The sequence below is a fragment of the Pituophis catenifer genome, unplaced genomic scaffold (genome assembly GCF_029215685.1).
Source record: "Pituophis catenifer annectens isolate HBS135680 unplaced genomic scaffold, rPitCat1.0.hap2 SCAF_43, whole genome shotgun sequence".
Classification (NCBI taxonomy): domain Eukaryota; kingdom Metazoa; phylum Chordata; class Lepidosauria; order Squamata; family Colubridae; genus Pituophis; species Pituophis catenifer.
This window is the reverse complement of record NW_027256923.1, coordinates 109,781-130,000: the sequence shown is the minus strand read 5'-3', so window position 1 is coordinate 130,000 and position 20,220 is coordinate 109,781. Positions and strand designations below refer to the sequence as shown.

At 47.0% G+C, this 20,220-nt stretch overlaps 1 protein-coding gene across 1 annotated transcript in view; it reads right to left on the bottom strand.

Moving 5' to 3' along the window:
- LHX5 (LIM homeobox 5) overlaps nucleotides 1-20,220 on the bottom strand; it is a 72,159-nt gene that overhangs the window by 51,383 nt on the left and 556 nt on the right.

Sequence of the window (20,220 nt, the reverse complement as noted above, 5' to 3'; positions counted from 1 at the left end):
TTCCATCTGGACCCTTGGGGACATGGGCACTTATCCTCTGTATACGGCAAGATGTATACGGCAGCTGACCTTCTTGTTCTGCGAGACTCCCCCCTCTCGCAGGATTGGCCCTTCCACTCTATCGAGGGCCTACCTCGATGACGGATTTTGGAATCCCGAGAGGTGGCATGCGGCGAAGAGGGGGTTGAGGGTTTTTTAAAATTGTCATTTGCCAATCTTTTTAAGGGGTTTTGGGAGGGGGGAGGGTTGTTTGGCAAAGGATAGGGAGGGTGATTTGTTGGGGAGGGGGACCAGGCCCGGCACAGGGTCGCGCTAGGGGAGGTGCGGAGCGGGGGATCGGAGGGGGTTGGTGCTGGTAGGGAGGAGGGCGATGTCATCAGGACCCGTAGGTGGGAGGGGGCAGGTATGGTGGGAGCAGGGGGGCCATATCATGTTGTGCGGGGCCACGTATCCGCTGTCTTCAAGCGGGTGACATGCTCCGGCCCCCAGTGCTCTTCTCGTTCCCTGGGTTGTCCGGGAGTCTCAGAGCCTGGGTCTTAGGCTGATGCTGTGCAATGCCAGGTCCGTGTCTAATAAAGCCCCCCTCATCTGTGAGCTGGTTCAGGAGGGGGGAGCGGAACCTGGCGGGTTATTACTGAGACCTGGTTGGGCCTGGAGGGGGGGGTCCCCCTCGTAGAATTGTGCCCACCGGGGTTTCCGCGCATTCCATCAGCCAAGGGCCCAGGTAGGGGTGGGGGGGGTGGCGGTTATTGTAAAGGAAGGTCTTGATCCTAGGGAGGCCACTGTACCTCAGATAGCCGGTTGTGAGTCTCTCCTTGTGAAGTGGGGCCATGGGAGGGCAGATGGGCCTGCTGGTTACGTACCTGGCTCCTTGCTGCGTGGCAGCGGCCCTGCCCGAGCTCCTCAATGTTATAGCCGGGGTGGTGGTTGATACCCCCAGGCTTTTAGTCATGGGGGGATTTCAACCTGCCGTCCATCGGTGAAGCATCTGAGGCGGCTCGGGGAGTTCATGGCTTTCCATGACGGCCATGGACCTGACCCAGTTTATTCAGGGCCCCACTCACATAGGAGGAAACACGCTGGACTTGGTTTTCGTCTCTGGTCAGTGGTTGAATGGCTTAGGATACAGGGGATATAGTTATTTTTTTTTTTTTTTTTTAATTTTAATTTGGATTTATATGCCGCCCTTCTCGCGGAGACTCAGGGCGGGCTTACAATGCTTTAAGCAATAGCCTTCATTCTTTTTTGTATATTTTATACAAAGTCAGCTTATTGCCCCCACAAACTGGGTCCTATTGAACCCTTGTCATGGTCAGACCATTATCTCCTTAGACTTGACTTCCTGACCGCTATGCCCCACCGCAGGGAGGCGGAACCAATTAGGTGGTTCCGCCCCAGGCGCCTGATGGATCCTGATAGGTTCCGAATGGAGCTTGGGGCCACTTCCTGAGACTCTGGCACGCGACTCGACTGAGGACCTGGTGACCGCCTGGGATAGGGCGGCCGCTGGTGCTTTAGATCCGGGTCGTGCCTTTGCGGCCTCTGACCCGGCGCCCGAATCTGCCCAGCTCCTTGGTTCTCCGAGGAGCTGAGGGGGGATGAAACGCCGGAAAAGATGCCTAGAGAGTAGTTGGAGGGCCAGTCGCTCCGAATCTGACCGTACACTAGTGAGGTCTTATATCAAGACCTACTTAGTGGCGATAAAGGCGGCGAAGGTGTAATTACTTTTCCGCTCTTAATCGCGTCGGCAGAAAATCGCCCAGCTGCCTTGTTTAGGGTGACTCGCTCCCCTCTCCATCTGGGAGCGCGGGAAGACCCCTTGCAAGGTCGTGCTGAGGATTTTGCGCATTATCTGCACGATAAAGTCGCTCCAGATTCGGGAAGGCTTGGACTCCGACTGGGTAGGTACGGGCGGGTTGTCCGAGGTCTGTCTTGAGACGGTTATCTGGGATGAGTTTGACCCTGTGACTCCCGAGGACGTGGACAGGATGCTGGGGAGGTTGAACGCAACCACATGTTTATTGGACCCCGTGTCCCTCCTGGTTGGTGCTGGCTACCCGGGAGGTTACACGAGGCTGGCTCCAGGGGGATTATAAACGCTTCCTTGAGTGAGGGGTTTCTTGCCTCCCGCCTTGAAAGAGGCGGTGGTGAGGCCCCTCCTCAAGAAGCCCTCTCTGGACCCAGCTGTTTTAGCAAACTATCGTCCAGTTTCCAACCTTCGCTTTCTGGCGAAGGTTGTTGAGAGTGTGGTTGCGCGACAGCTCCCCCAGTACCTGGAGGAAACCGTCTATCTAGATCCGTTCCAGTCCGGCTTCAGGCCCGGGTACAGCACGGAAACGGCATTGGTCGCGTTGGTTGATGATCTCTGGAGGGCTCGGGACAGAGGTTGCTCCTCTGTTCTGGTCCTATTAGATCTCTCAGCGGCTTTTGATACCATCGACCATGGTATCATGCTGCGCCGGTTGGAGGGGTTGGGAGTGGGAGGCACTGTTTTACGGTGGTTCTCCTCCTATCTCTCCGACAGGTCGCAGTCTGTGTTGGCTGGAGGGCAGAGGTCGACCTCAAGGCACTTGGTTTGTGGGGGTGCCACAAGGGTCGGTCCTCTCGCCTCTCCTGTTCAACATTTATGTGAAGCCGCTGGGCGAGATCATCCGTGGTTTTGGGGTGCAGTGCCATCTGTACGCTGATGACACCCAGCTGTACATCTCCACCCCAGACCACCCCAACGATGCCCTTGAAGTGATGTCCCGGTGCCTGGAGGCGGTGCGGGTCTGGATGGGGCGGAACAGGCTCCGACTCAATCCCTCCAAGACTGAGTGGCTGTGGCTGCCGGCGTCCCGATATAGTCAGCTGGTGCCATCGCTGACTATTGGGGGCGAGACATTGGCCCCCACGGAGAGGGTGCGTAACTTGGGTGTCCTCCTGGACGCACGGCTGTCCTTAGAAGAGCATTTGACGGCCGTGGCCAGGGGGGCTTTCTATCAGGTTCGCCTGATACGCCAGTTGCGCCCCTTTCTGGATCGGGACTCCCTATGCACGGTCACTCATGCCCTCGTTACTTCCCGCCTTGACTACTGTAATGCTCTCTACATGGGGCTCCCCTTGAGGAGCACTCGGAGGCTCCAACTGGTGCAGAATGCGGCCGCGCGGGTACTTATGGGGGCGGCATGGCGCTCCCACGTGACACCTCTCCTGCGCGAGCTGCATTGGCTTCCGGTGGTCTTCCGAGTGCGCTTCAAGGTGTTGGTTCTCATCTTCAAAGCGCTCCATGGCTTAGGACCCAGTTATTTACGAGACCACCTTCTGCCTCCGATAACCTCCCACCGGCCAACACGCTCCCACAGAGAGGGTCTCCTCAGGGTGCCGTCTGTCAGGCAATGTCGGCTGGCGACCCCCCGGGGAAGAGCCTTCTCTGTGGGGGCACCCGCCCTCTGGAATGAACTGCCCCCAGGGATACGACTAATCCCGGATCTCCGGACCTTCCGCCGGGCCCTGAAGACGTTTTTATTTCAGCAAGCCGGGCTGGGTTAAAAAAAATTTTTTAATTGGTGAATTTTATGGGTAATGGGGTTTTAAATTGGAGAAGCCTAAGATAATTTAATTCTGTTTTAATGTATTTTAATATTTGTATTGTGTGTTTTTAATTTTGGCTGTTCACCGCCCCGAGTCCTTCGGGAGAGGGGGCGGTATAAAAATTTAATAAATAAATAAATAAATAAATAAATTATTTCATGGAAGATCTCTCCGGCTGGTGGAGTGTAGCAGTAAGGAAGAAGAAGAAGAAGAAAAAAAATCCCTGCTTATTCCCATGACAGGTCGTTCTCGATTTATGTTCGTTTAGTGGCCGCTTGTTGTGGCCCGTCAGCGGCCTGTGCGGATTGTAGCTGATTCTGACAGCGAGGAGGCTGGTGTGGTGCTGCGCCAGCAGCCTGTGCAGCTGGCACTCAAGTCGGACAATGAGGAGTCTGGAGAAGATGTGGTGCCAGAGGCGGGGATTCAGCCAGGGCCTTCAGAACCTCCAGAAGCTCCCATAAGTGAAGAGGACGAAGAGGAGGAGCCTCTTCTCGATGCACGGGCGCGCAGAGCTGCCAAAAGGCAGGAGTGGCTCCTCAGGAGGCGGTCTCCTCGAGAGTAAGGCTTGGGGCTAATTGGCCTATTTAAGGAGGAACGCCTTAGCCTATTTAAGGAGGAACGCCGACTGAAGCAATTTGTAGGGAACAACTTCAGTTCACTCTCCTTCGCGTCTGGATTCTCCTCAAATTGCTTCTGGGCTTTCTGCCAACCATAGTAAGATTGTGATTACTTTATCTTTGGTTTCTTGTAAGCTGTTAAGAAAGTTTCTTAACAGCCTTTGTTTGGAAAAGACTGAGTTATTTTAGTAAATTTAAGTTTTGTACAGACTTTGTGTGTCTGCTGCGTTCTTTGGGGTCCGTAGCTGGGGCAGAACACCGCTCAACGTTGCGATGACACTGAAAAAAGGGGACTTGTGGCCGTTTTTCCACACTTATGGCCATTGCAGCATTCCCCGCGGTCACGTGATCGGAAATTCGGACGCTTGGCCACTGACTCACATTTATGATGGTTGCGATGTCCCGGGGGGTCAGTTGATCCCCTTTTGCAACCTTCTGACTACGCAAAAGTCATCGGGGGTAGCCGGATTCACCTAATGACCGTCTTACTAATTGAACCATTCCGGCGATTGATTGAATCGCTGTGACGAGAAAGGTCGTAAAATGGGGCAAAACCTCATTTCAAAACTGTCTCACTCAGCGACAGAAATGTTGGCCTCAATTGCGGTCATAAGTCAAGGGCTACCTGTGCTTTAGATTCAAAAGGGTCTGTATTGTTTGGCCATTGACATATGTATGTACATCTATGGGTATGGGTGATATATATATATATAGGTCTTTGGTTATTCGGGTCTTCTCCCACGTAAAATTGGAAGTGTCTTGGCGACGTTTCGACGAAGTCTCATTCGTCATCTTCAGGCTGGTGTTCTCGGCTTCGTGCTTCCAGGAGCACCTGGAAGCACGAAGCCGAGAACACCAGCCTGAAGATGACGAATGAGACTTCGTCGAAACGTCGCCAAGACACTTCCAATTTTACGTGGGAGAAGACCCGAATAACCAAAGACCTACATACAAACACCCGCGAAAACCTGAGAAAACAAATATATACATATATATATATACCCTGTTTCCCCCAAAATAAGACATCCCCTGATAATAAGCCCAATCGGGCTTTTGGGTGCATAGCAATAAGGCCAAGTGCTTATTTCATCGTTCAAAAAATATAAGACAGGGTCTTATTTTCAGGGAAACACAGTATTTCTCTCTCTCTCTCTCTCTCTCTCTGTCTGTCTTATTTTGGGGGAAATATGATACTAAATGCACCCATCTGGCTGACAAACTTAACTGGGGCTTATTTTGGGGGTAGGGCTTATATTACGAGCATCCTGAAAAATCACGCTAGGACTTGTTTTCTGGTTGGGTCTTATTTTTAGGGAAACAGGGTATCTATCTATCTATCTATCTATCTATCTATCTATCTATCTATCTATCATCTATCTTTCTATCATCTTTCTATCGGTATTTATTGTGTTTTAATAAGGCCAAGCACTTATTTCAGGATTCAAAAAAATATAAGACAGGGTCTTATTTTCGGGAAATACGATAGATAGATAGATAGATAGATAGATAGATAGATAGATAGATAGATAGATACCCTGTTTCCCTGAAAATAAGACCCAACCAGAAAATAAATCCTAGCATGAATTTTCAGGATGCTCATAAGCCCTACCCCCAAAATAAGCTCCAGTTAAGATTGTCAGCCAGAAGGGTGCATTTAGTATCGTATTTTCCCCAAAATAAGACCTAACCAGAAAATAAGCTGTAGTGCGTCTTTTGGAACAAAAATTAATATAAGATCAGATCTTATTTTCGGGGAAACAAGGGTATAGAAATAGATAGATAGATGATAGATAGCTAGATAGCTAGATAGATAGATAGATAGAGATAAAAAGATAAATAAATTAGATATATATAGATACATAGATATAGATATAGTTCGTTTGAGAGCGGGCATCAGAATTTCATTTTTTAATGTGTGCCAATGTGTTCACAGAAAAAAGTTGACCATAAAGGGTGATACAACTGCTTTATCATGACTTGAGAAGGCCACACTTGGAATACTGCATCTAATTTTGGTCACCACGATGTAAAAAAGATGTGCAGAGAAGAGCAACAAAGATAATTAGGGGACTGGAGGATAAAGCATATGAAGAACGATTTCCAGGAATTGGGTATGTCTAGTCTGATGAAGAGAAGGACTAGGGGAGACATGAGAGCAGAGTTCCAGTATCTCAGGGGCTGCCCCAAAGAAGAGGGAGTCAAGCTATTCTCCAAAGCACCTGAAGGCAGGACAAGAAGCAACGGGTGGAAACTCATCAAGGAGAGAAGCAACTTTGAACCAAGGAGGGATTTCCTGACAGTGAGAACAGTGGAACAGGCTTTGCTTCCAGTAGTTGTGAGTGCTCCATCACTGGAGGATTTTAAGAAGAGACTGGACAACAATTTGTCTAAAATTGAAATAGGGTCTCCTGCTTCAGCAGGGGGTTGGACTAGAAGACCTCTAAGGTCCCTTCCAACTCTGTTATTCTGCCTTTCCCCTCCCTCCCTCCGCCACCCCTAGCCCAGCCTTGCCAAGTTCACAACTCCTACCCCTCCCAAAGCCATAAGTGACTTGTCAGCAAAACCCACAACTCCGTGCCTGCTCCTTTCCACCATTGGGGGAGACGGCAGAAGGGGAAGGGGAGGGGGAGTGCCACCAGATCAATACCAAACGCAGGAGGCTGACACGGAGTCTCATTAGGGACCGGTTTCCATCTCCTAGTTCTTTGGCAGCCTTCACATTATCCCATAAAATTTATTTACTATTTCATGAATACGTAAGCAGCGGGCAAATGCTGGCTTTTTATATATTTACACTGTATATATTTCAAGGGAGAGCTATGTCTCTCTCTCTCTCTCTCTCTCTCTCTCTCTCTCTCTCTCTCTCTCTCTCTCTCTGGCAGAGGAGAGGAAGGGTGCAGGGAAAGGAAGCAGAAGGAGAGAATGGCTGTGAGGAGAAAAGGAGAGATGGATAGATGGCTGGATAGATGGATAGATAGATAGAGACAGATGATAGACAGATAGATAGAAAGATAGATGATAGACAGACAGACAAAAATAGACAGATGATAGACAGACAGACAGACAGAAAAATAGACAGATGATAGACAGATAGACAAAAAATAGACAGATAGACAGACAGACAAAAAATAGACAGATGATAGACAGACAGACAGAAAAATAGATATAGACAGACAGACAAAAAATAGATAGACAGACAGACAGACAGAAAAATAAACAGACGATAGATAGACAGATGATAGATAGATAGATGACAGATAGACACCGACAGAAAAATAGACAGATGATAGACAGACAGAGAAAAATAGACAGATGATAGATAGACGAGATAGATAAATGATAGATAGACAGAAAAATAGACAGATGATAGATAGATAGATAGATAGATAGATAGATAGATAGTAGAAAGACAGACAGAAAAATAGACAATGATAGACAGACAGAAAAAGACAGATGATAGATAGATAGATAGACAGATAGAAAAATAGACAAATGATAGATAGATGATAGACAGACAGAAAAATAGACAGATGATAGATAGATAGATGATAGACAGACAGACAGAAAAAGACAATGATAGATAGATAGATAGATAGATAGATAGATGAATGATATACAGACAGATGATAGATAGATAGATAGATAGATAGATAGATAGATAGATAGATAGACACAGACAGAAAAATAGACAGATGATAGATAGGCAGATGATAGACAGACAGACAGAAAAAGACAATGATAGATAGATAGATGAATGATAGACAGACAGACAGACAGATGATAGCTAGCTAGATAGATGATAGATACAGACAGAAAAATAGGCAGATGATAGACAGATAGCTAGACAGACAGATAGAAAAATAAATGATAGAGAGAGGGAGAGGGAGAGAAAGAGAAAGAAAGAGAATGAGAGATAGGGGGGTTGTAGATCAGTGAAGAAGATCCCTGATCTAGCTCCTTTGACCTAGCTTCCTTCTGGGAGTTGAAGTCTCCACAATTAGACCTCGCCCAGAAGTTTTAATCATCCTCCCCGTTGACCAGAAGAAATCAACCTTCCTTTCATCTGGCATCCTTCTTATTCTGCAGGCCTCTGGGTACCGTGCATCCTTCACGCTGTTCAAGAGGGACAGAGAGATGACCTTGGAGAAGAGACCATTAGCAAAACGTGAGCCAAGGCTGGAGCAGACAAGACACCGTGAGAAAAAAACAACAACAACAAAAAACTCAAAAATATAAGCTCTGTTTTCACTTCTCTTTGCAAGAGAGAAAAGAAAGGGAAATGTAGCCGGGTTTTTTCCAAGATCGACGTTAGTCCCTCAAGTAGGCTAGGTCAGGAAACAAGACATCAAAACACATTCTAGAAGTCCTCTTCATTGATAGAGGTTATGCTAACAGATCCTTCAAAGCTGGGCTGTGTTTCATCCTTCCTTTTTACACCAGCAAGAGTCAAGCCTTCTCCAAGGTTATCTCGGCGCTCTAAACACACCTGGGTAACTGCTTCCTTACGGCTAATGGTAAGGCCCACCTCTGCTCATGAGTAATAATACACTTATCTCCTTGGCCTTTTCTTTTCCGGAGGCAACTGAGTGAGAACCGTCACCGTAATCTCCTACAGCATTGGAAGTTAATTAGATATGGTGCCGTAGTAGGCAAACGAAAGGAGGACTTGATAAGAGGATAGGAACAGGGGGCTCCTGTCCACCAAGGGGGCAAGGAACAATGGATGGAAACTGACCAACGAGAGGTTCAACCTGGAAAGAAGAAGAAACTTTCTGGCAGTCAGAACCATCAACCGATGGAACAGAAGTTGCCTTCGGAAGTGGGATACGGGTAGGGAACAGTACATATTAAACCAGCTCCCCCCCCTCCTCAAAATCAAACTGGATGCATTTAAGAATGAATGGAATTGACTAGAGCGAATTCTCTTAACCATTCAAGCCAGGTTATAAGAAAGTGCCAAGGGGACCGTGGAAAGGAACATTCTTTTGGCCAGTCTGGCTTGATTCATGAGCTGGCAATCCAAATTATAAATCTTTTCCAGAGTTTTTACAGATTAACAGCGTTGGAAGGGACCTTGGAGGTCATCTAGTCCAACCCCCCACCCAAGCAGGAGACCCTACACCATATCTGATAGATGGCAGTCCGGTCTCTTCTTGAAAGCTTCCAGTGATGAAGCTCCCACAACTTCTGAAGGCAACTTCTGTTCCATGGGTTGATTGTTTCTCACTGTCAGAAAACTTCTCCTTATTTCCAGGTGGAATCCCTCCTTGTTCAGTTTCCATCCATTATTCCTTGTCTGGCCTTCGGGTGCTTTGGAGAATAGCTTGACCCCCTTCCTCTCTGTGGCAGCCCCTCAAATATTGGAAGACTGCTCTCATGTCTCCCCCGGTCCTTCTCTTTACTAGACTAGCCAGGCCCAGTTCCTGCAACTGTTCATCGTATGTTTCATCCTCCAGCTCCCTAATTTATTTATTTATTTATTTTATTTTATTTTATTTTATTTCTATACCGCCCTACTCCCGAAGGAATCATCCTGGTTGCTCTTCTCTGCACTCTTTCCAGAATCTCAACGTCTTTTTTAATAGTATGTTATAATCTTTTTTTGGCTTCTGCATCCCCTGCATAGTCGCTGCTCTGGATGAATAGGCTAACTATCCAGATCAAAATGAATTGTGAACTCGACAGAGAGCTGGGCAGACTTCTAGACTGTCTGTAAAGGTAAAGGTTCCCCTTGCACATCTGTGCTAGTCGTTCCCGACTCTAGGGGGCGGTGCTCATCTCTGTTTCAAAGCCGAAGAGCCAGTGCTGTCCGAAGACGTCTCCGTGGTCATGTGGCCGGCATGACTCAACACCAAAGACGCTGTTACCTTCCCACCAAAGGTGGTCCCTATTTTTCTACTTGCATTTTTTACCTGCTTTCGAACTGCTAGGTTGGCAGAAGCTGGGACAAGTCACGGGAGCTCACCCTGTTATGCAGCATTAGGGATTTGAACTGCTGGACTGCCGACCTTTCGATCGACAAGCTCAGTGTCTTAGTCACTGAGCCACCACTGTCTATACAAGCAGTTAAAAACCAGATTTAAGAAATTTTAAGAATTTAGAACCGTAGAATTAAGATAAAAGGCAGAAGAGAGGCTTCGGGGTGCTAAGCGGCCCTGTGGTTGGGTTCTCCTCTGTGGAGCTCAGGTAAATCGGCACCTGCTCGACTCAGGTGTTCACCTATTACCTTTGAAATGGGGGCAGGAAATAAATCTCTTAGAAAAAAAAGGAAAAATAAATATTTGGGCACGCTGGGAACGGAGAGGCGGCTGGAAGTTTGTCAGCAGGCAAGCGCTGCCTTCCTCCAAAGATACACCTGCTTATCTTACCTTTCTTATCTTACCCGGAGCACCACAAAACACCCATCTGCGCTCTCTCCCAAGGTTGGAAGGAGACAACTTGCCACAGCCAATTCCCCACAGTCAATTCCCCACGTCCAACTCACAAATCTCCTGATCACCAAACTTAACAAATTTTGTAAGAAGCTGTGGCCTTCCTGGCTCTCGCGTAACAGGAGTACAATTCAAAAAATATATTAAAAAATAGGTAAAGGTAAAGGTTCCCCTCGCACATATGTGCTAGTCGTTCCCGACTCTAGGGGGCGGTGCTCATCTCCCTTTCAAAGCCGAAGAGCCAGCGCTGTCCGACGACGTCTCCGTGGTCATGTGGCCTGCATGACTCAACGCCAAAGGCGCACGGAACGCTGTTCCCTTCCCACCAAAGGTGGTCCCTATTTTTCTACTTGCATTTTTTGCGTGCTTTCGAACTGCTAGGTTGGCAGAAGCTGGGACAAGGAACGGGAGCTCACCTCGTTACACGGCACTAGGGATTCGAACCGCTGAACTGCCGACCTTTCGATCGACAAGCTCAGCGTCTTAGCCACTGAGCCACCGGATCCCTTATATTAAAAAAATAGCACTGACATGTTGCATGGATGCAAGGAAGCTCAGTTGCAATAAACCAAGACCCTTAGCTTTTCGCTTGCCAGCTCCGGAATATTTACTCCAGCGCTAATGCAGTTTGCGTCAGGGTGCACGGCTGTTAAACAGTCTTCCCGCAGCCTGAAGTCCGGGCGGGCCCAGCAGGCCGCAACCCGGCACCTGCGACACATTTGCAGTTTTATCAAGTGTCCAATTAAAAGACACTCACGCCGAAGGGGGGAAAAAAAAACCAGCTGTGTCCGGAGAGAGTGGAACGGTGGGCTTGTCCAGAATTGTTTCTCACGCTCTCTCAGCACCGTACAATTTTCCCGCTTCCTATCCCAAGAGCATCTCTTCCTTCGGACCAGTTTTCCCACTTTGGCAAATTTGACGTCTTGAGATGATCGACAGGCACTGAAGAGAAGAGGGGCCCCACTTTTGAGTGGCCCCGAGTTGCGTTTCATTACTTTGTCTAAAGTTATCTACTCGCTAGGATAGGCGAATGAGAGCTGATGTTAACACTTCCTTCTAGCACTGATGAAGTTACCTAGTGGGGTAATGAAATGTCTGCAAGAAAACAACCAAGCTCAGAGAGCACCAAGGACCCCATAGTCATTCTCCTCCCCCTCCATCCTGAAAACCCTCCTCCTCAGATAAAGAAATATCTGACACCCCAGGGATACACATATAGGACCACTATAGTTTAGCTGTGGAAAGAATCAGTTCAGCATTTGCAATTTAGATGCTTTTTATACATGAAATGCCCTTAGGAATCAAAATAGGTAGGAAGGAAGGAAGGAAGGAAGGAAGGAATGAAGGAAGGAAGGAAGGAAGGAAGGAAAGAAAGAGAGACAGGAAGGAAGGAAGACAGGGAGGGAAGAAGGAAAGAGGAGGGAGGGAGGAGAAGTAGGGAAGGAAGAAAGAAAAGGAGAGGGAGGAAGAAAAGAGAGACAGGAAGGAAGGGAAGGAGAAAAGAAGGAAAGGAGGAAGAAAAGGAGAGGGAGGAAGAAAAGAGACAGGAAGGAAGGAAGGAAGGAAGGAAGGAAGGAAGGAGGGAGAGGGAGGAAGAGAGGGAGGGAAGAAGGAAAGAGGAGGGAAGGAGGAGAGGTAGAAAGGAAGGAGGAAAGAAAAGGAGAGGGAGGGAGAGAGGGAGGAAGAAAAGAGAGACAGGAAGAAAGGGAAGGAGAAAGGAAGGAAGGAAGAAAAGGAGAGGGAAGGAGGGAGAAAAGAAAGACAGGAAGGAAAGAAGGAAGGAGGGAGAGGGAGGAAGAAAAGAGAGACAGGAAGGAAGGAAGGAGGGAGAGGGAGGAAGAGAGGGAGGGAAGAAGGAAAGAGGAGGGAGGGAGGAGAGGTAGAAAGGAAGGAAGAAAGAAAAGAAGGAGAGGGAGGGAGGAAGAAAAGAGAGACAGGAAGAAAGTGAAGGAGAAAGGAAGGAAGGAAGAAAAGGAGAGGGAAGGAGGGAGAAAAGAGAGACAGGAAGGAAGGAAGGAGGGAGGGAGAGGGAGGAAGAAAAGAGAGACAGGAAGGGAGGGAGGAAGGAAGGAAAGAGGAGGGAGGGAGAAGAGGTAGGAAGGAAAAAAAATAGGAAGGAAGGAAGGAAGGAAGGAAGGAAGGAAGGAAGGAAGAAGAGGGAGGGATGGAGGCAAGTAGGAAAAGGAAAGCAAACATTTGACCCCAAATCCCCAAATCTAGTGGGGTTGACAGCAGGCCACCAGATCCCAAAAAGTCAAGATGGCCCTGGTGATGGCATGGGTGGGGTGGGACGCTTTGCCCCCTCCCCCATCCACGGTTGGCATTTTGACTTCCCCATTGCAGCCCCAACCCACCCCCTCATCTCAGGGGGAAGGGGAATGTCCTCCCCCGCCACCCCACCCAAACCACCACCGGGCGGGGCTGGGCGGGGATGGAGAGGTTCTTGTAAAAGTGACAGGATGGCGAGGACGAAAGTAATCAACGCCCCCGCTGACCTTTCTTCCCCCCCCCCCTCCATTTTTTTTTTCTCCAACGTTATACATGCCCGGGCTAATACACTTGAGCCCAGCTGCCTGGCAGCTGACCCCTCCCCAGGCCCCCTTGCTGACAAAAGGCCTATCTTCTCTCCACCTAAATGATTTAAATTCTAATCAAACATCATTTATAGTGCATCTCGTCTCCTGGGAACGGTTCCCACGTGAGCCGTTGCCAAGGCAACCAGGGGGGTCTCATTTCAGAAATGTCAGATTGCGTTATTGTCTTCACACTTCTCTTGATAACCTGGTCTCTCTCTCTCTCTCTCTCTCTCTCTTTTTTTTTTTCTTCCCCCCCTCCTTCCTTCCCTCCTTCGTCTAACCGGTTTTCCGCTCCGTTCCCATCCTTCCATCCCAGGAGGAAAATGACCAGCTCGGTGAGATGACCTGCTTCCTTTCCTCCACTCTGTCTCTGTTGTCGCCATCCTTTTACACACCAGTGTGCAATGCACACACACACACACACACAAACACACAAGGTCTCGGGGTCCACCCGTTGCTGGCACAGCCCCCTCCCATCCTGCTTTGTGGGGGGGGGGGGGCTGGAATTTTGTGTGTGTGTGTTTGTGTGTGTGTGTCTGGTGGTGGTCATTTCATTTCCCTCGGTATCAAAATGAGACTTTTTTTGGCCTGTGATGAAAGAGACACTCAGTTTGTTTCGGACAAATCTCTCTCCGGGACCGGGGCTGTTAGGAGATGGCTACAGTTTTTTTTTTTTTGGGGGGGGGGCGATGGAGTCTGTCTGTAGCATCCCACCCTCCTCCATTTTGGAGATGAGACCTTGGGGGAAGAGGGGGCTTGGACAAGGAAAGGCTGCAGGCGATTTATTTCTCGAAATGCCGAGATGCAGGAAGGAAATTTATTATTTTTTTTAAGAAAAAAAAAAAAGACTAGTCATAGAAAATGGAATTCTTCCTTTGCAGTAAAGGCCAAAGAGTTGTGTGGGACCTGGAGAGGATTTTTTTCCCCCGTCTCTCAAGGTCCCCTGTGCAACTGTATGGTTAGCCCCACTTTTTGAAGTCGGTTTCATGTAATTTTGGACAACAAATTATATTTAATTTCCTCCAATAATCCTTCCTCCTTCCCTCCTTTTTCTTCCTCTGTCCTTCTTCCTTTCACCTTCCTTCCTTTCCTCCCTACCTTCCTCCATCCCTCTTTCTCCCTCTGTCCTTCTTCCTTTCACCTTCCTTCCTTTCCTCCCTACCTTCCTCCATCCCTCTTTCTTCCTTTGTCCCTTTCTTCCTTTCACCTTCCTTCCTTTCCTCCCTACCTTCCTTCATCCCTTTCTTCCTTTCTCCTTCTCTTACTCACTCACTCACTCATTCACTCACTCACTCTCCCTTAAATTAAACTCAGCTTTCAATGTCTTTATGAACATGTCCAGTTGGGTTTTTTTTCCTAGCACCTGTCAGAAACAATTTCCTCATTGCCTTTTTCTAAGATATTTTTCCAGCTAATCCACCTGGCAGGAATTTCCTTGTGGTCCCCCATCTAAAACTAACCAGGTATATGGCTTCTTTAGGAGCAGACTGGCGGTGAATGAAATGTCGAAACACAGAACGAGGCAGCAAGTTAACTCAAAGGTGGTTTTTCAAAAGGCAAGTGGAAGAAGAAGAGGAGGAGGAGGAGGATGAGGAGAAGAAAAAGAGGAGGAGGAGGAGAAGAAGAAGAAGAGGGGGAGAAGGAGGAGAAGGAGGGGAGGTGAAGGAGGAGGACGAGGAGAAGAAGAAGAAAAAGAGGGGGGAATAGGAGGAGGAGAAGACAATGAGGGGGAGTGGGAGGAGGAGGAGAAGAAGAATACGGGAGGAGGAGGAGGAGAAGGAGAAGAAGAAGGGGAGGAGGAGAAGAAGAAGAGGGGGAGGAGGAGAAGAAGACGATGATGAGGGGGGGAGGAGGAGGAGGAGGAGGAGGAGGAGGAGAAGAAGAAGAAGAAGAAGAAGAAGAAGAAGAAGAAGAAGAAGAAGAAGAAGAAGAAGAAGAAGAAGAAGAGGGGGAATGAGGAGAAGAAGGAGGAGGACGAGGAGAAGAAGAAGAAAAAGAGGAGGGAATAGGAGGAGGAGGAGGAGAAGACAATGAGGGGGAGCGGGAGGAGGAGGAGAAGAAGAAGATGAAGAAGATGGGAGGAGGAGGAGGAGAAGAAGAAGAAGGGGAGGAGGAGAAGAAGAAGAGGGGGAGGAGAGAAGAAGAAGAGGGGGAGGAGGAGGAGAAGAAGAGGGGGAGGAGGAGAAGAAGACGATGATGAGGGGAGGAAGAGGAGGAGGAGGAGGAGGAGAAGGAGGAGGAGGAGGAGAAGAAGAAGAAGAAGAAATAGAAGAAGAAGAAGAAGAAGAAGAAGAAGAAGAAGAAGAAGAAGAAGAAGAAGAAGAAGAAGAAGAAGAAGAAGAAGAAGAAGAAGAAGAAGAAGAAAAAGAAGAAGAAGAAGAAGGGGAGGGGAAGGAGGAGGAGGAGATTATTGTGTCTGGCCAGAACTGATGAAGCTTCTTGGATGAGAAGCAAAACATCTTCTCTTCTTTTTCTTCCCCAAGGAAAAAAAAAAATCCAGTTTTTTTTGAGGCAACTATGACCCGGATGACTGAGCATCTCCACATACATTTAGAGAAATGTTGACTGCATCTCAAGAGCCAAGGTCATTGATGGTCCAACAAGCCAACGAGGTGATAACAAAGCTTTCAAGTGTTTGACTGTTTGCAACAGATAAGCACGGCCTGAAAAGAATCCATTAAAGCTCAATTCATCCGATTCATGTTTCACCAACAGAATATAAAGAAAGGAAAAATGGGGCCTATTTCTCATGCGTGGTTATACATACAGACACATTCCTAAGGGGGCAGCCATAGTTTTCCTATAAAGAATCATTATTGATGGGGAGCAGGGAAAGAACCAAGACCTTTTATTTAATTAAACGCAAAAACAAAGCGAGAAACTCCAAAATTATTCTCTCTCCAAACAGGGGCATCTGCAATCCCTCCCCACAAAAACGGCATTGTTGACTTCAATCAAAACTGCCATTTTGACCTTTTTTTAAAAAAAAAACCTGGGCAGCCCTGTTTTGACCGAGGAATTTAAATCAGATATTTTAATTTAATTTATCTTTAAACATTAAGGACATTTAATTCGATTTTTTAAAAAAAAATAAAAATAAAATAGGTGTAAATAACCTGCGGTTCGATTCACAGTCCAAGGGGTGGAAACTTTTAATAATTCAAGCCCTAACCGAGGAGCTAAGAATGATTAAAAGTAGCATCTGAGAAAATATAAGCCGTTCAAGCAGGATGGTTTTCTGTAAAATTAGGGCGTTTTGGTCTGATAAATTCAATATTTCCAGATTTTGAGGAAGCCCTTTAGGTATCGCTCCGAGGGCTCCAATATTCAAGATGCTCCTGAATTCATCTGATGGCACAGAATGTTGAGTGTGTTAGATTCAGCAAGCTTTATACGGAATATAGAATAACAGAGTTGGGAGGGACCTTGGAGGTCTTCTAGTCCAACCCCATGATTGAGCAGGAAACCCTATACCTATGCCATTCTGTCCAGTCTCTTCATGACCACCTCCAGTGATGGAGCCGTCACAAGTTCTCTACTTGAGTTTGAGTCAACAGCATCACGAAGAACAAAATATTCTGAGTTCAGAATAGCTGAGTTGGGAGGGACCTTGGAGGTCTTCTGGCTCAACCCCCCCTAATCAACAGGAGACCTTATATCATTCTGGACAAATGGCTGTCCAATCTCTTCATGACCACCTCCAGTGATGGAGCCCTCACAGCTTCTCTACTTGAGTTTGATTTAACAGCATCATGAAGGAGAAAACTGAGTTCAGAATAACTGAGTTGGAATGGACCTTGGAGGTCTTCTGGTCCAACCCCATGATTGAGCAGGAAACCCTATACCTATGCCATTCTGTCCAGTCTCTTCATGACCACCTCCGGTGATGGAGCCCTCACAACTTCTCTACTTGGAGTTTGAATCAACAGCATCATGAAGAACAAAATATTCTGAGTTCAGAATAGCTGAGTTGGGAGGGACCTTGGAGGTCTTCTGGTCCAACCCCCCTAATCAACAGGAGACCTTATATTATTCTGACAAATGGCTGTCCAGTCTCTTCATGACCACCTCCAGTGATGGAGCACTCCCAACTTCTCTACTTGAGTTTAATTCAACAGCATCATGAAAGAGAAAACTGAGTTCAGAATAACTGAGTGGGAAGGGACCTTGGAGGTCTTCTGGTCCAACCCCCCTAATCAACAGAAGACCTTATACCCAGGGGCGGGCTTCAAAATTTTTAGCAAGGGGTTCTCTGCCTGGTTGCTGGGTGGGTGTGGCCACAGTGGGCGTGGCCTAGTTGGCCTCCTGCACCACGATGGGACGTTTTTGCCCTCCCCAGGCTCCAGAGGCTTTTCTTGAACCTCCGGGAGGGTGAAAACAGCCTCCCCAGGCTCCGGAGGCCCCCTGGAGGCCAGAAACAGGCCCATTTTCTGGCCTTCCTGAACTTCCGGTAGGCCCGTTTTTCACCCTCCCCAAGACTCCGCACATACCTGCATCCAAAACGGGCCGCGTGGGGACTCCTGGGAGGGGCAGGGTGGGCGGGGTGAGGTGGGGACAGCCAGGTGTGGGATTTGGGGGTTCTCTGAACTGCACAGAATCTTAGCTAGAGGTTCTCCCGAACCCCTGCGAACCCCCAGCAACCCACCCCTGCTTATACCATTCTGGACAAATGGTTGTTCAGTCTCTTCTCAAAAACCTCCAATGTTGGAGCACCCAGAACTTCTGGAGTCAAACCTTTGCACTGATTTAATTGTTGTTGTTTTTTTAATTTGATTTATATGCCGCCCTTCTCCGGAGACTCAGGGCGGCTTACAATGCGTTAAGCAACAGCCTTCATCCTTTTTGTATATTTATACAAAGTCAGCTTATTGCCCCCACAAACTGGGTCCTCATTTCACCTACCTTAGAAAGGATGGAAGGCTGAGTCAACCTTGAGCCTTGGTGAGATTCGAACTTACAGTAATTGCAGACAGCTGGTGTTAATCACAATGCTATCAGTCTGCTGAGCCACCAGGCCCGTGTGTTCCCGTCAGGGATTGTTCCGTCAGGAAGGTTCCCCTTAATTCCAGGTTTTAGTTTAGTTTAGTTAGTTTATTTGATTTATATCTTGCTTCTCTCCTTGATGAGTTTCCATCCGTTGCTTCTTGTCCTGCCTTCAGGTGCTTTGGAGAACAGGTTGACCCCCCCTCCTCTTTGCGGCAGCCCCTGAGATACTGGAACGCTGCTATCTTATCACCGCCGAGACCTTCTTTTAATTAAACTAGACATACCCACTTCCTGCCTGCAAGTCTACAGAGAAAACCCATCTATGTCCCATCTTCTTCAGTTAAGAATGGGATTGTCTTGTTTCTGATGGAATGTGGAGCCACCCAGATGACTCTTCCCTTGCCTAGGCCCTTTCCTAGGAAAAAAAATAAAATCCTTCCTGGCCCAGGCAGTTAATATTTAACTGAATCAAGAGCCATAAATATGGAAAATGGGACTTTTAATTAAATAAGCAGCTTTTTAAAAGGCCCTAGGGCCAGAGTGGCTTTTGTTTAAATATGATTGATTGGACACTTCGTTCGCTTCTGCTTGTTAAAAAGCCCAAGGAGGAAGGCTGCTGGGGTCTGGTTTGCCTCCATCTGCCTGGCTGCTAATAGGGGAGAAGCTTCAAGGTGGGAAAGGGTAATTTCAAGAGGAAAGGTGAACGTCTTCCTGCTGTCCTGCTTAGCTCTTCTCGGAGGAGGAGGAAGAGGAGGAGGAGGAGGAGGAGGAGGAGGAGGAGGAGGAGGAGGAGGAGGAGGAGAGCTCCGTTGAACGGGGCTTGAGGAGATGAGATGTGGGCCAGAAGATGGGGATGAATGTTCAATCAATCCATCAGTCAAATCTATGAGAACCCAGACGGTTGAGGGCAATATGCTGATTCTGTAAACTGCTTAGAAAGAGCTGTAAAGCACTAGGGTATGTAAGTCTAAGTGCTGTTGCTCTCTCTCTCATCTGTCTGTCTGTCTGTCTATCTATCTCTATCCATTCATCCATCCATATTATCTCTCATCTCTATTATGTCTGTCCATCCATATCATCTCATCTCTATCATCTATCTATCTATCTATCTATCTATCTATCTATCTATCTATCTATCTATCTATCCTATTTATTCTATCTATCTCTATCATCTTTTTTACTATCTACCTACTTACCTACCTACCTACCTATATGTCTCTATCCATCATCCATCCATCCATCCATCCATCTATATTATCTCTCATCTCTTTTGTCTATCCATCCATATCATCTCATCTCTATCATCCATCCATCTATCTATCCTATTTATTCTATCTCTATCATCTTTTTTACTATCTACCTACTTACCTACCTACCTATATGTCTCTATCCATCCATCCATCCATCCATATTATCTCATCTCTATTATGTCTGTCCATCTATATCATCTCATCTCTATCATCTATCTATCTATCTATCTATCTATCTATCTATCTATCTATCTATCTATCCTATTTATTCTATCTATCTCTATCATCTTTTTTACTATCTACCTACTTACCTACCTACCTATGTCTCTATCCATCCATCCATCCATGTGTCCATCCATATCATATCATATCATCTCTATCATCTTTTTTATATATACTATCTATTCTATCTCTATCTTTATCTATCTATCTATCTATCTATCTATCTATCTATCTATCTATCTATCTTCATCCATCTATATTATCTCTCTCATCTCTCTATATTATGTCTGTCCATCCATCTCATCTCTATCTTTTTATATATACTATCTATTCTATTTCTATCATTTTTTCTATCTATCTATCTATCTATCTATCTATCTATCTATCTATCTATCTATCTATCTATCTATCTATCTATCATCTATCTATCTATCTATCCTCTCTCCATGAATGTTATGCAGTTTTTCTACAAGTTCCCTCTAATGTGGATCCAGCCTCTAGGATTCTAGAAACACAGACATGGGCCCTAATTGATCCCTTGTTACCCCTGGGTAACAAGACAAAC